Source organism: Pleurodeles waltl, chromosome 1_1, assembly GCF_031143425.1.
Source record: "Pleurodeles waltl isolate 20211129_DDA chromosome 1_1, aPleWal1.hap1.20221129, whole genome shotgun sequence".
Classification (NCBI taxonomy): Eukaryota; Metazoa; Chordata; class Amphibia; order Caudata; family Salamandridae; genus Pleurodeles; species Pleurodeles waltl.
Window position 1 is genome coordinate 430947630 of NC_090436.1, and position 13436 is coordinate 430961065.

Consider the following 13436-nt stretch of genomic DNA (forward strand, 5'->3'; position numbering starts at 1 on the left):
TTAATGTCATTTCTTTTACTCGAATGTGGCGTTAGAAGGCCAAAAACGCCACGCCTTATTTACAAAGTGGCGTAATGCATGCATTGTGCCACTTTGTAACACTTTGCACTAAATTATGCCTGCACTAGGCTTAATGTATGCAAAGGGGTGTTTCCCTGTTGGGGGGGGTGAAAAAATGGTGCAAGGAAATCTAAGAGATTTCCTTGTGCCATTTGTTTCGGCACTTTTAACGCCTGCTCAGAGCAGGTGTTAAAAGTGGGCACACCATTGAATACAATGGGCCCCTATGTACTGTGCAGGAGTAGTGCCAAAATGTTGGTGCTACTCCTGCAGAGTACATCAATAGCGTCAGGAATTCTGACGCTATTGAAGTGTGCCATATTTTAAATACAACGTACACATGATGGTGGTAGGAGGCGCTAGGGGGTGCAAGGAAAGTGGTGCAGTACAGTGTGCAGCACAACTTGTCTTAAATCAACCCCTAAATCCTTTCTGTTAAACTCTTTAAATGACAATTCAATGACGTGCCATAAGGTATGTAACAAAACTACATTCTTTCACTTATGAGACTCTTCCCAGCCACGTCTGGTTTCTGTTCCTCTTTTTTTAGATCCACAACATTGTTGGTTTATTCTCAGCCTACTTTTGTATTTTTGGTGGTTATGTGTCTTTATTCTGTCTCTACTATACCAACTGATCCTTACCAAAACCCTTATTCAAGTTTGTGCCGTTGGCCCTGATATAAAAATCACTGGGCCCCAAGGACAAGGAGTCCCCCCTCATGTACTGCAAGAGTCTGGCCATTGCATTGAGGATAAACCCTATGGGTAGGAACAGACAAATGTCTTTTTGTGTCTTTGCCTGATGGAAGGGGGGACATCAGTGGTTCGGAAACAGTCTGGACTCCCCTTGGCCATGATTTGCCGTGAGGATGGAGCTGTACAGAACGAAGAGCGCGCAGCCGCTGCGACCCAAGGCCTGCAGATACACACTTGAGGAATTCCTCTAAATATTATTTTAGTGCCAAACATTTTGCTTGAGAAGAAAAAGATGTCTATCTTCTGTTTCCTTATTTTCTCTGCAGGAAAGAAAAGGATTGTTGACTTCCTCTCCCCTCCCTTCCTTCCTTCTTTCCAAGGTACTCATCAGAAAAAAACAGAGAACCAAGTAATTGTTCCTGTTCTCTTTCTTAAGTCACGTTAAATACTGTCTCTCTGAGTTCCCGTAATTCAGAGAGGTCTGTGCACCAGGGAGAGGGCGGGAGAGGAGCAGAGAGGACGACCAGCAGTGGCTCGAGCGCGCCTAGATCATTTACTTCAACAGGTGGTAAGTACATTTTACCTCGTCTTGAGCACACAAATGCATACGTTTAAAATGCGCTTAAATGCATCCTGCCCGTTCGCTGCACCCACCACCATTTCATATTCAAGGCCTGGTGGTGAGGATTTGGCGTTTTGTTCTCAGCCTTGAGGTACAAACAGCTCTTACGCACACATGCACATCTGGTTTCTCCATCATTCTTTAAACTTCTCAAAAAAGTTTTTAGTTGAAGACTCTATACACTGCCTGCACTCCTACAACATCTGCCTGTGAAGTGGAGCAAACTGCTACGCTCATTTCTATATTACACAAGCTGCTTAACATGGGAGAGTCAGGGTGTCCAACATGTGCTACAAATTCCTAGATCTTAGCAGGGCAGAAACTATCCTCACAGCTGTCAGTAATTTTGTCTTAGAGGCTATCGGGAGGCTAAAAGTAGGATGAAGGTTAGTCTATTTGATTTAGGGTTGCGCAGGTTTTGTGGGCGCTTTTTTGCCTCCAGTGCATGAGGAATTGGTTGGTGCAGGCAGAGCATAACTGCTTGAAAGGACGAGCTGCATCAGGTAGAGTCAGCCCTGGAAGAGCTCGTGTAAGTCAGGTCTTTGCCACATTTGTGAGCTGACTCCTGTCTGAAGGAGTTGAATAGCTGGATCAGCACTGTTTTCCACCTTGTAGTAATTGGTTGCTTGTCAGGGGGAGGGTTGTGCAGATTTTTTTGGGAAATATAGGAGCACTGATTGAAAACTCTCAAATAAACAGCAGAACATAAAGCAATAACATACACAGAGCAATCTGAAAATATAATTAAACATATTATGGCCAAAGAAAACAGTATACACATCAATCACAATAAAACACAACTAAATCACTTAGCAGTATTACAGTAAAAATATATCATAGTACAAAAAAATAGACACCCTCTGCCACAAAATAGCACACGATAAATAGGCACATTTTTGTTACACGTTACCAGCTCCTGAAACCTGCATTGGTAAAAGGCGTTTGCATCAAGCACTGCCTCACCTATTACCAAAGACATGAGACAGCCCCAGTCGAAAATATTTTGTGATCTGGCCCTCCTTGTGCACACCAATGTTCGTCAGGTACTAGTGACTTGATATATCGCTCTAAATCAAGGACTGCGAGGTATCGGGTGTTGATAAGAGCCCTATTTTTTTTAAGCATGTTTTTATGCCTGCATCTCGATTGCATGAAAGCATTATACCCCTACTGTCGCTTGAAAGTACGCCAATTGTTCAAAGCAGTAGACATTCGAAAACGTGACCCAAAACTGAAGTCTCACATTGCACACTTTCACAAAATGGCTTCGGCGGTGTAGTGTTCACTAATGTATATGCTTATATGTGTGTGATTTATGCAGCACAAACCTACAACCAAACAAGCAAGCCCCGTGCAAGATGGGTATTCACAGTCACTAGTGTGCAGGTAGTGGGGGGTGGAGGGGGGACTCTGGTGATTTTGTGTGCCAGCCTCGGCGCATCCATCCTTGCTTTCATTTTTCAAGTTATACAACAGATAGTTTCTGGTCGGATTGAAATACATATCACCACAATTGCTGCACTTTATTTCTCGCTGAGGGAACAGCTTTCCATGTGTGTACGGGGAATGTGAAAAGAACTCAACTGCATGTGGCGTCTGAAGACCTCTCAAAATCACTCTGATCTCTTACACTCAAGAATGTTCACTTTACTCACCATACATGAAGCTGTCATCTCACAGAAACTTTACAGTGGTGCGTCAAACAGGGCGTACACACTGCACTGTTTTGCAATTTGTATAAAACTAAACGGGGCTACCAGTTTTGCTCCAGTCCACATTGCTATGCACCAGGGCGAAAATGGAGTGAGTGGATTGTGGAGTCATTCACATTTGGAGAGCACATTTATTTCTTGGAATTTTTGTAGGGGTGTAATAGATGTTATCTTAACAACAATGTCCTAATCCCGACGAAACACATAGGGTAAGTCAATTTGCAAGGTTTCAGCTCCTTACAGTAGAGGAACCTATTTTGCCTTACACTTTTTCCTCAACTTCTTTTCATCTAGACACAGCAAAAATAGTTTGGAAACAGACAGGTTCATATCTTGCACTGATGCAAACATTTCGTTTGGAGTAAATACTGCTTTCTCCATTCCAGCAGAAAAATAGGGCATTGATGAATTAGTCCTGTTTTGCTTGCCCATTGCAAAGTGTCTGTGCATGGCCTCAGGCGCATGTTGTACAGTCCACCACCAGCACAAGATGTCTGTACTTCTACTGGTCAGGCTGCACTGTTCTATATACTTACATTTATTTGTTTTTGGAACCCTCATAAACAACATTTGCATCTGGCCTTGGTCTTCGGTATCTAACTAAAATACAGCAAAATATTATAGCTATTCAATACTTAGCCCAGCGCTTTGTTATTTGCAGCTGGCATCAGTGCCCAGCACTAACCTATGTGTTTTAAGTGTGTTTCATTCTAGCTGACACTGGCCCTTAACTACTGTTTCGCTGTGACCATGGTTGGTCTCCATCATTTACTCCCATACCCACAAAAACTGTGCGCACACTGTCTACCACTTGACTAAGTGCTTTACATTGTGTTTATAAAAAACAATGTATGATTTTACCTCCATTGAACTTACTTTTAGTTTGAAGTGATTTGCATTGAAAGGGGCAAGGTCTACTATGTACAGCTAAGTGTCTGAGTCCAGGTGGTATCGGTGAGCCCCCGTTAATGGAAGTTCAGATTGGAATCATGCACATACTTTTGCAGTCCTCAGGAATGATACGAGAGTATCCACATGGATTGATTTCTGATGCTCTTGAGGACTGACTTGGTTTCAGTATGTTTTGGCAGCGTGTTCCTGAGCCTGGGGACTTGGGGAAGGATGCATTGTTTACTGTATATGAGCTTTATGGCGGTGGGATCTGGAAGGAAGAAGGTTGCTTGATCAGAGTGGTCTGTTGGATACACGAGGAGCACCTTCTCTGTGTGGACGTGATGGGATGACGTTTGGTGGTGGATCTCTGAGAAATGCAGATTGACATCCTCCAGTAATCTGCTGGATTAGTGACACTCATGTAGGTATGTTGATCTATTGGGTTAGTGACACTTTGTGTATGCATAATGGAATGGAGTTCAGTGGTAGATTGACACTTTGAATATGCATTCTGGGTTTGGGTTCAGTGGTGGATCTTTGTGGGGTGCACATTGACCATGTCTAATGATCTGTTGGGATGAGTGACAAATTGTGTATGTATTATGGGATGGAGTTTGGTGGTGGATCTTGGAGGGGTGCAGATTAACTGCCTCCGTTGATCTGTTGGGTTAGTACCACTTTGTGCATGCATGATGGAATGGAGTTCAGAGGTAGATCTTGGAGGGGTACAGATTGACAGCCTCTGTTGATCTGTTGGATTAGTGAGACTTTGTGCATGCATGATGGGATGGAGTTCGGTGGTGGATCCCTGAGGGGTGCACATTGACTGCCTCTGGTCGTGTCTTGCGTTGGTGGCACTCTGTGTAGGCGTGACCTGATGGAGTCTGGTGGTGGGTCTTTGGGGGATGCAGATTGACTGCCTCTGTTTATCTGTTGGGTTACTACCACCTCGGGTAGGTATGATAAGATAGAGTCAGGGGTGGATCTTGGAGGGGTGCAGGTTGACGGCCTCTGTTGGGTTAGTGACAATTCGTGAAAGTTTTATCAGATGGAGTTCTGTGGTGGATCTCTGAGGAGTGCAGGTTGACGGCCTCTGGTAATATGTTGGGCTAGTGACACTGGCATGATGAGATGAAGTTCAGTGGTGCATCTTGGAGGGTGAAGATTGACAGTTGGGTTAGTGACACTTTGTGTATGCATGATGGGATGAAGTTCAGTGGAGGATTGACACTTTGTGTATGCATGATGGGATGGAGTTCGGTGGTGGATCTTGGAGGGGTGCAGATTGACTGCCTCTGTCCATGTGTTGGGTTAGTGATACTTTGTGTATTCGTGATGGTATGGAGTTCGGTGACGGGTTCCTGAAGGGTGCAGATTGACTACCTCTGATGGTCTCTTGAGTTAGTGGCATTAAGTGTAGGACTGGATAGGATGGAGTTCAGTGATGTTACTTGCAGTGGCGTAACAAAGGCCCCCACAGTCCCTGCGGTGCAGGTGGACCTGAGCTCCGTGGGGCCCCCCTCAGCACAGTAGTCTGCCCTCGGAGCTCCTGTGTGGGTCCAGAGGAGGAAGGAGGCCCTTCTGTGTACTGTGCAAGGGGGGGCCTCAAGTTCTGTTACGCCACTGGATACTTGGAGGGACGCATATTACTGATAATGGTCTGGTGGGCAACTGGGGGCCAAATTATCTGTGGAGGCATAGGAATGCACCTGCATTGGAAACTCTTCTACAAACCCTTACCTCTCGAAAAAACTTGCTTCTCATCAAACACATCTTTTTGATAAAGGCAGCCTGCGCAGACCGTTCTGCCTAAATCCTGGTCACTTTTGCAGCACAGGCCCTACACAGTTTTTTTCACTCTTGCTTGTTAATAAAAACTGTTGCATTGCTCCTTCCCAACTCACTGCTTTGTGATGCATCACTTCTGTTGGGAGGTTCAGGTTTGCACTCAGTGATGGTTTCTTTTATCATATTTCTTCTGAATATGTATCTCCAATCTCCCCTTATGCGCTGTATTTTTTTGCATTGGGAGTATTTGTACGGGATGGATCTTGCCCCGGGGATAGTGGGCGCCTGCTTATTAGAAATGCAATGCGAGTCATGTAAGCATTGCGACTAACATGTACCGATGCACCGAGTAGGTGTCGCACATAAAGTAGAAACGCACGTTTACAAATACACTAGGAAGCCAGAGGTATGGGGGCGCTTTGTTGCAGGGCCTAGCGAAAGGGAAGAAGATTACGTTTTTTTCCCCAGAAGTTCAGGAGAAAGGGTCTTTTATCACATTTCTCCTGAATATGTATCTCCAATCTCCCGTTTTGCGCTGTATTTTTTTGCATTGGGAGTATGCCCGAGGAGTAGAATGCTGCTGAAAATGGGGCCTCCTGCTTGGTCCTTTTAGGCTCTCTCAGTACTTTCCTTGTAGTCTATCAAAGACGAGCAGGGACATCCTCAGCTCCTCATGTAACCAAGAAGACAACTTTTCACATTTCATCCACCACTGCATCCTGCATTTCTGAATTAATTATCCACCAATGCATGTGTACAGTATTCTCGGTCACTGATCTCTACTCACCGCTCCTCACCTGCGGCATCAACCATATTACCATGAAATAGGTAGGCCTGCTCCAACGGACCCTCCCCAGTTGATCTGCCTAGTTAAAAGCATGCTGCAACACCACAATCTAAGGCTCATCTTCAGCTTCTCGCTGCTGATGACTCCATGTCTGTCCTAGGGCATTTTAGATCAAAGCCTACCAGACAGTGCAGCTATCTGGTTGCAAAAACACTTCTTTGGGACTTCCGATAGCTTCCCTGGGGATGCATGCTGCCTATTGATTAGCACTGGTTTTGGCGTTCGTAACTCATATTTGCTTGCTTTATTTTTTTCAGGATGTCCAGCATGTCCTTGTCCGTCCTGTGGAGCATAGCCTGTTAACATTGTTCCTTGTATTGTTTCACAAGTGCTTGTTGTCTGTAAACAGACCTTTAAATGATGTCCTTACCCTGCCACATGTGTAGTGCATACCACCATTCAGTGCCTTTCGTGGCTGGCAGCTTACCCCTGCCGATGGCCCTATGGATCATCCGGTGGGGGCAGAAGATGGCACTGCTCAGCTCCACCTATGCCTCACATCTTTCCTGCGTGCACTCTGGCAGCACTCCGGAAGTCCCATGGATTGCCAGCAGAAACAGCACCCACACCCACTCCTAGATGAGAAAAAGGCGTGTCTTAATCTCAGTAATTTTCCCCCACCCTTGCAGCACCGTAAAACCAAATCAGCACAATGATTACTGGTCTATGTAAAGAACGTATTAAGTGTTCAGTCGCTGTAGCATCGTGGCGCTACAAGGTCGATTAATTATAGTCAGGGCCACTGCAATTATGCGGCAGTAGAGGACCAAATTATATGTCACGGTGAACTAAATTATGTGGCAAGAAAAGGCAAATTATGCTTGTAATGGGACACATTCTAGGATAGTATTACTTAACTATTTTCTCATTTTTTTACACGTTAACACTGGACGTAAGGTTGCATCTCATTTGTACCGTTTTAACACTCAACCATAGCAATAAGCAACAGAAAGGTGACCCGTCTACCTTCGCAAAGGACCTTCCTCTGCGCCCCAACACATCTGGCTGCGTTTTTACAGTAATGTTCGAACCTTTAGAGCTTTTATGTTAAAATCTGCAGATCACGCATCAGATGATAGATTATGTGGCACATGCGGCAAATTCATAATTCTACAAAAACGCTCCTGCTGCACACCCGTATAATTCTAGTGCCCTTGGTTATAGTGACACTGGTTACCACTGGGTGGTGCTCTGTCCACAAGATGTTATAAGGAAGCAGCTCTCTGGTCGTGTGTCTCCTATATAGCGCTTAGAAGCGGACCATGTGTAGAAATGCTACCTAAGAAAATGGTAATTATAAATAGAGAGGTAATGCGAAAGTGGCTAAATACTGAAAAGCAGCAATTCCTATTAAGTTGTAAGTGTCCGTGCTCTCGACATCTTAGTTCAAAACTAACTGGTGTGTCAAAATAAGGTGTGTGAGCAGTGCACTCAAATTCAAGATCACTAACCCTTTTGGAGGATCAGAAGCAAAGAACGGATGATGGTGTAAAGTACCTTGGGGGTAACCCAGGGTGCCGCACACAAGTGGTGAGATCCATTCGCAGGTCTTGTCAACAAACCCACCAACGAGAGGGAGAGCCCAGACTGTCTCAGAGGCGGTGAGAGGGAGACTATCCTGCTCGAGTACTCTTTCATCCTGCGAAATGGACTCTCTATTTTTTAATGTCTTGCTTGAACCCAGAGCGAGGGTGAGTGCAACTGTCTGAGAGCAACTGTCCCGTGGGCCTAACATCGTTTTATTTGGCTTCTGACCGTCAACCAAATAAAAAAAAAAAAAACATGTTTACCTTCATGTGGTGCAAAGTGCAGGAAACCTCTTATGATGTGGCAGCCATTTTTGATGCTGCTGACAGTTCACTGTAAGAGAAACAGGACCCGCAAGTACCAATTAGACGCAGCACAAGGTAAAGTCTTGCATATCTCAAGGCTCCTTCCCACAATGCAATGTTATGTGCTAAAGGCCCTTTGCACTGAATCCAAACGAGTGATTCGATTGGGATAGAAGTTCTATTCAAACCTGTTGAGGGCCGACCAAGCAGCAGCCTCCCTCACTCCTCATTTTACTTCCTGTAGGAGTACCAGGGTGAAGATCTCCCTTCTCTGATCCACAAAGAGCCTGCAGTACCCATGTCTACCTCACATTTACTCCTCATACCCCTCAGCACCTGTCCTCTTCACACTGCTCAGCACAATGTGAACTAATCCGCTGCAACAAATGTTTCCTGCCTCTACTTCTTCCACACATGCTCCTTGCAGCAGCCACGAATGTGTGCAAGCACTACAAATAAAAAGTAAAAATATTTTTAAAAATGTGGTCAGCGTGCTCGCACATGCTAAATAGATGTATAGGAGCTTTTATGGAGTTAAAAAGGCCCAGCTTCTGGAATACAAGGACAGACCTATTTTGCTATTCTGGCATGCTAAAATACTGCCTTCTTTTTATGATATCCTGCCTTCTTGTGCGGGGGTTTGGGAGTTTACTGGCAAGAAAGATTCATTTCTGCATGCTGTGATAATGAGAAATGACAGGTTTGATCGAAGAGTCAGTGGGAGCTGGTTCCAAGTCAGAGATCTGGAGGAGGGAACACGCTCATGGAAAGCGGGGTTTGGGATGCTGCGCGTGTTTGCAGGCCTCCAAGCTGTGACCATTCTGTTCCAGGGGTATGATGAACGGTATGGGGGACTCGGATATCTGCTGAAAGAGCTTTCAACCTAATCATGGTTTGGAGAAGATTTAGTGAGTACTGGTAATCCAGGGATTAGAGAGAAAAGTCACTGATAACTGGACCAATAATCACTGACAAAAAACTGTCAGAGGAAGTAGCAGCAATCGCACATTGCCCAATAAATGGCACAATCATGACCATCATTTTGCACGAACAACAGGTTAAATTGGACAGGTCACCCCGACTTCCATATTTGCAGAATATGAATGGATAATACTGAATGAGCATAACGATTATTTGTGCGGAAATGCTATCCTGTGATAGGCGTTTATGACAATCGGAAAATGTGTCATTTATCACTGATTACATCGTAACCAGCTGCAGAACTACTCCATATTTAAATTACTTCAACCTTGGTAAACTCGAGCACTTATAACTCTCAAGTGAAGGATTTCGAACTAGAAAAAACAAACCAATGGATTGCATTCCTTATTATACAGGCATGTTTAGCTTCAGTTAGTTCACACAAAACTCTGAATTGTGGGTTTGCCTAAAAAAGCTGGAAAAACAACAGAGTAACAAAACCACAGAAATGAAAAAGTTAAAAAAAATGAGTTTACAAAAAAGTTGTAAAAAATAACGAAAAAGCTTGCGTTACGGATGGGTTTTGGTAGAAGTTTGGGGGCTTGTTTAGGGTTAGGATTAGAGTAAATTACTGTACGAAGTATGATGTAAAGTAAGGTGCACAGGTTACGATTGTGGTAAGAGTTGGGCTTGGAGTAAAGGACTGATTCTGGATTAGGCCTTTCCTTCCTGGTAATTAGAACCGGATGTGCCTGTAAGCTCAGAGGGACACTACAGACTTGATGAGCCAGGGGACTAGAGGCGAGGAAGCTGCATGATCCCCAGGCTCGCTCTCCCTTTGCTAACCCGCCTGCCTTTCTGGGTTCAGCTCACTCATTGATCTAGTCCAAATGTGAAAGTAAAATGAGATCATTTGAGGGACACTGTCGGAACAAGACCGATTGTCATGGCGGGGAAAGGCCCCCTAGAGAAGCCATGAAAAAATGATGGGGGGAAGCTCCCTACAGCAAACGCAGAAAAGCCAACATGCTGCCACATGGAAGGTCAACATGGTGACGCGTAGAAGGCCAACATGCTGCCACATAGAAGGTCAACATGGTGACGCGTAGAAGGCCAACATGATGACGCATAGAAGGCCACCATGCTGCCACGTAGAAGGCCAACATGTTGACGCGTAGAAGGCCAACATGATGACGGATAGAAGGCCAACATGCTGCCACGTAGAAGGCCAACATGGTGACGCGTAGAAGGCCAACATGCTGCCACGTAAAAGGCCAACATGGTGACGCATAGAAGGCCAACATGATGACGCGTAGAAGGCCAACATGCTGCCAGGTAGAAGGCCAGCATGGTGATGCGTAGAAGGCCAACATGCTCCCATGTAGAAGGCCAACATGGTGACGCGTAGAAGGCCAACATGATGACGCGTAGAAGGCCAACATGATGATGCGTAGAAGGACAACATGCTGCCACGTAGAAGGCCAACATGCTGCCAGGTGCATACACGGAAGCTACATTTGGATGCAGAAACTTGACATATATTTTAAGAAAGGTCTCCGGTACTCACCAGAACTGATGTTTTTTTTTTCCCGTGCTAACTACTTTTCTTTTCTTTTTTTAGCAAAAATCATTTCCTCAATGTTTCCATCACAAACCTTACAGCTAACTTATTTATTCGTATTTAATTTGCTTTGCTGTATGTTGTTTTTAAATGTTGTGTGCAAAAGTCTGTTTAGACTGAATCCAGAAAAATGAATTGGAATTTAACTTTAAATGAATTTGGTTGCCATTACGGGTTCGATTGTGGGTAATGTTCAGGGGAAGCCGTCATGATTAGGGTTTGTCTAAGGGTTCATGTTGGGTTTGAGGTAAAGGTTTGGATAAGGTTAGGTTGGATCAAGGGGGTAGGATACTAGGATTTGGGTTAGAGTAATGGAAGGTGCAAGTGATGGACAGTGTGGAATAAGGGTGGCACAGGAGATCGGATAAAGGGAAACTGAATTATGTGTTTGTCGTTCTTCCTATGATATTGTTTAGATGCTTATACAATTCGATTCGAGGAAAAGCATAAAAATGCTGCGGTTAACATGTCCTTAATAAAAAGCAAAACGTGACTACTGAAACCAGAAGGCATCCACCCAAGTTTTCTTTCATTAGATCTGGTTAGTGAGTGTGAGATATTCCAAGTTACAAAGGCACTTGCTCGTAAATGCAACAGGTGTACATCAAAAGGAGGCATCAATGTATGTCATGCAAATAATTATCAATAATTGTTACGTTGTTTTGGTGAACCACTTACCTTTCTCTTTTTTTAAATAGGTACTCCATGTATATAGAAACATTCATCAACAATAATCGATTTTTTGCCCTATACGTAGAATAAAAGGTATTGGTGTTTTTGGAAATTATAAAACAAAATGTAAAAACTGACAATAGGAACACAGTTTACAAAAAACTCACAAAATGTCTCATAATTCAATATAAATTAAATAATGTGGGTCAAACTCTTATGATCTAAAATTAGGAGAGATGGTGGTGATATTGTATGAGGTTTTTCGTATTAACTTGGGTTTATTTATCTTTTTCATTTGGGACCCTGAATCCTGGGTGATCCTTGCGAAGGAATTTAAACAAGTTCAAACCTTTTGGTCATCTTCTTGATATTGTTGCTTAAAGGAAAGGAACTAGTAAAGGAATATTTAGCTGGAGGTTGGAGCACATCTCAAAATGGACACAAGAAGGTGGGCAGCAACTATTTTGTAGTTTCTTCCTGAAGACTAGACAACAGTGCCTTTGTTCAAAAGACTAGACCGGGTAACTCTCTTTGATTCCACCAAGAAGATCAAAAAATAGGCCTATGTGAACTAGAATAAGTAAAAAAAAAATTCTTAAATCTCATTGCATGACTCTACTCTGCAATTGAAACTAAAGTTTGTATTGTGTAAACCGGGAAGACAGTTCTAATCCTAGAAGGGAAACCAGAAGGTACGTAATGAGCAATATCAATGTACAACCCTTTTCGATAAAGACAATAGGCTCTGATTTAGAAACACAGGCGAAACCGATGATTTCTGTAAGGTATACCCACATCTGTTCTTAAATTACACCTGTTAGGGGTATTTACTAACCTTCCCGTAGCACATGACTATCTGGGACAACAGTTGTAAGTATGTGGACTTCACTAAAAATCAGACATCTGCAACTAATTTCTTGGCCCTAGGTTTGTGTATTTTTAGGTTTAGGAATTTTACGTATTCTTAAATTAACTTTGAAAAATCTTCTTCTGTGGCTTTAAAATATTTTTCATTAAATGTCCTTTTCATTAATTTTTTCTTCTGCCCCACGTGTTGTGAGCACGTGAAAAATGGAAGCAGGTATGTCTAAACTAAAATAATAAAGTAATATGCTTCCAGTATTTGTCATCAGCACTTCACCCATGTTTCCATAGTCTTAGGTAGAACATCTTTTATTGTCCAGTCTTATGTTTACCTGGGCCCTGTGTCAGTGTCATGTAGGCTCATTCATCTATTTTGAAGATTAGTTTACTTGCGCATTATCAGTGTGCTGTGGGCTAATGAATTTGATTAGCCTCCTTCAAACTTCAGTGTCGAAACGTGCACGTTGCTTTCACTCTATATTCTTCGATCATAGGCTGTTCTAGTGTGCCCTTCATCCACCATACATACTTTGGGACCTCTGGCTCCTTCTAATGTATTGCTACACGTCAACATGCTAGTTTAGTGCTGTCTTACATTTGTTTTTCATTTAGTTTTCGATGTAAGCCTAGTATGCACTGCTTAAACTATTTCCTCTGATGCTTTTTAATGTATCCAGTGCCCGCTTTCAGACTATATAAACCACTGGGCATGTCCATATCATATGTATAATACTGGCTGTTTCCACACCACACCTAAGACACTTGATCCGTTTCTGGATATATCTTGCTGAGTGTCTGTTAGAAATGGGGTCTTTGGTTGGCAATCAGGTTGCCCCCAGTCCAAGCAAGGACCCTCACTCTAGGCAGGATAAAGGAGCATCACACTCAGTTAACCTCCGCTCACT

At 43.5% G+C, this 13436-nt stretch overlaps 1 protein-coding gene across 1 annotated transcript in view; it reads left to right on the plus strand.

The window, feature by feature from the left end:
• Positions 1-1226: 1226 nt before the first annotated feature.
• ZNF366 (zinc finger protein 366) overlaps positions 1227-13436 on the plus strand; it is a 132567-nt gene continuing 120357 nt past the window's right edge. The window contains exon 1 of the mRNA XM_069224123.1: positions 1227-1326. The gene's annotated coding sequence lies outside the window, so the exon portion shown is untranslated. The remainder of the gene's footprint in view (positions 1327-13436) is intronic.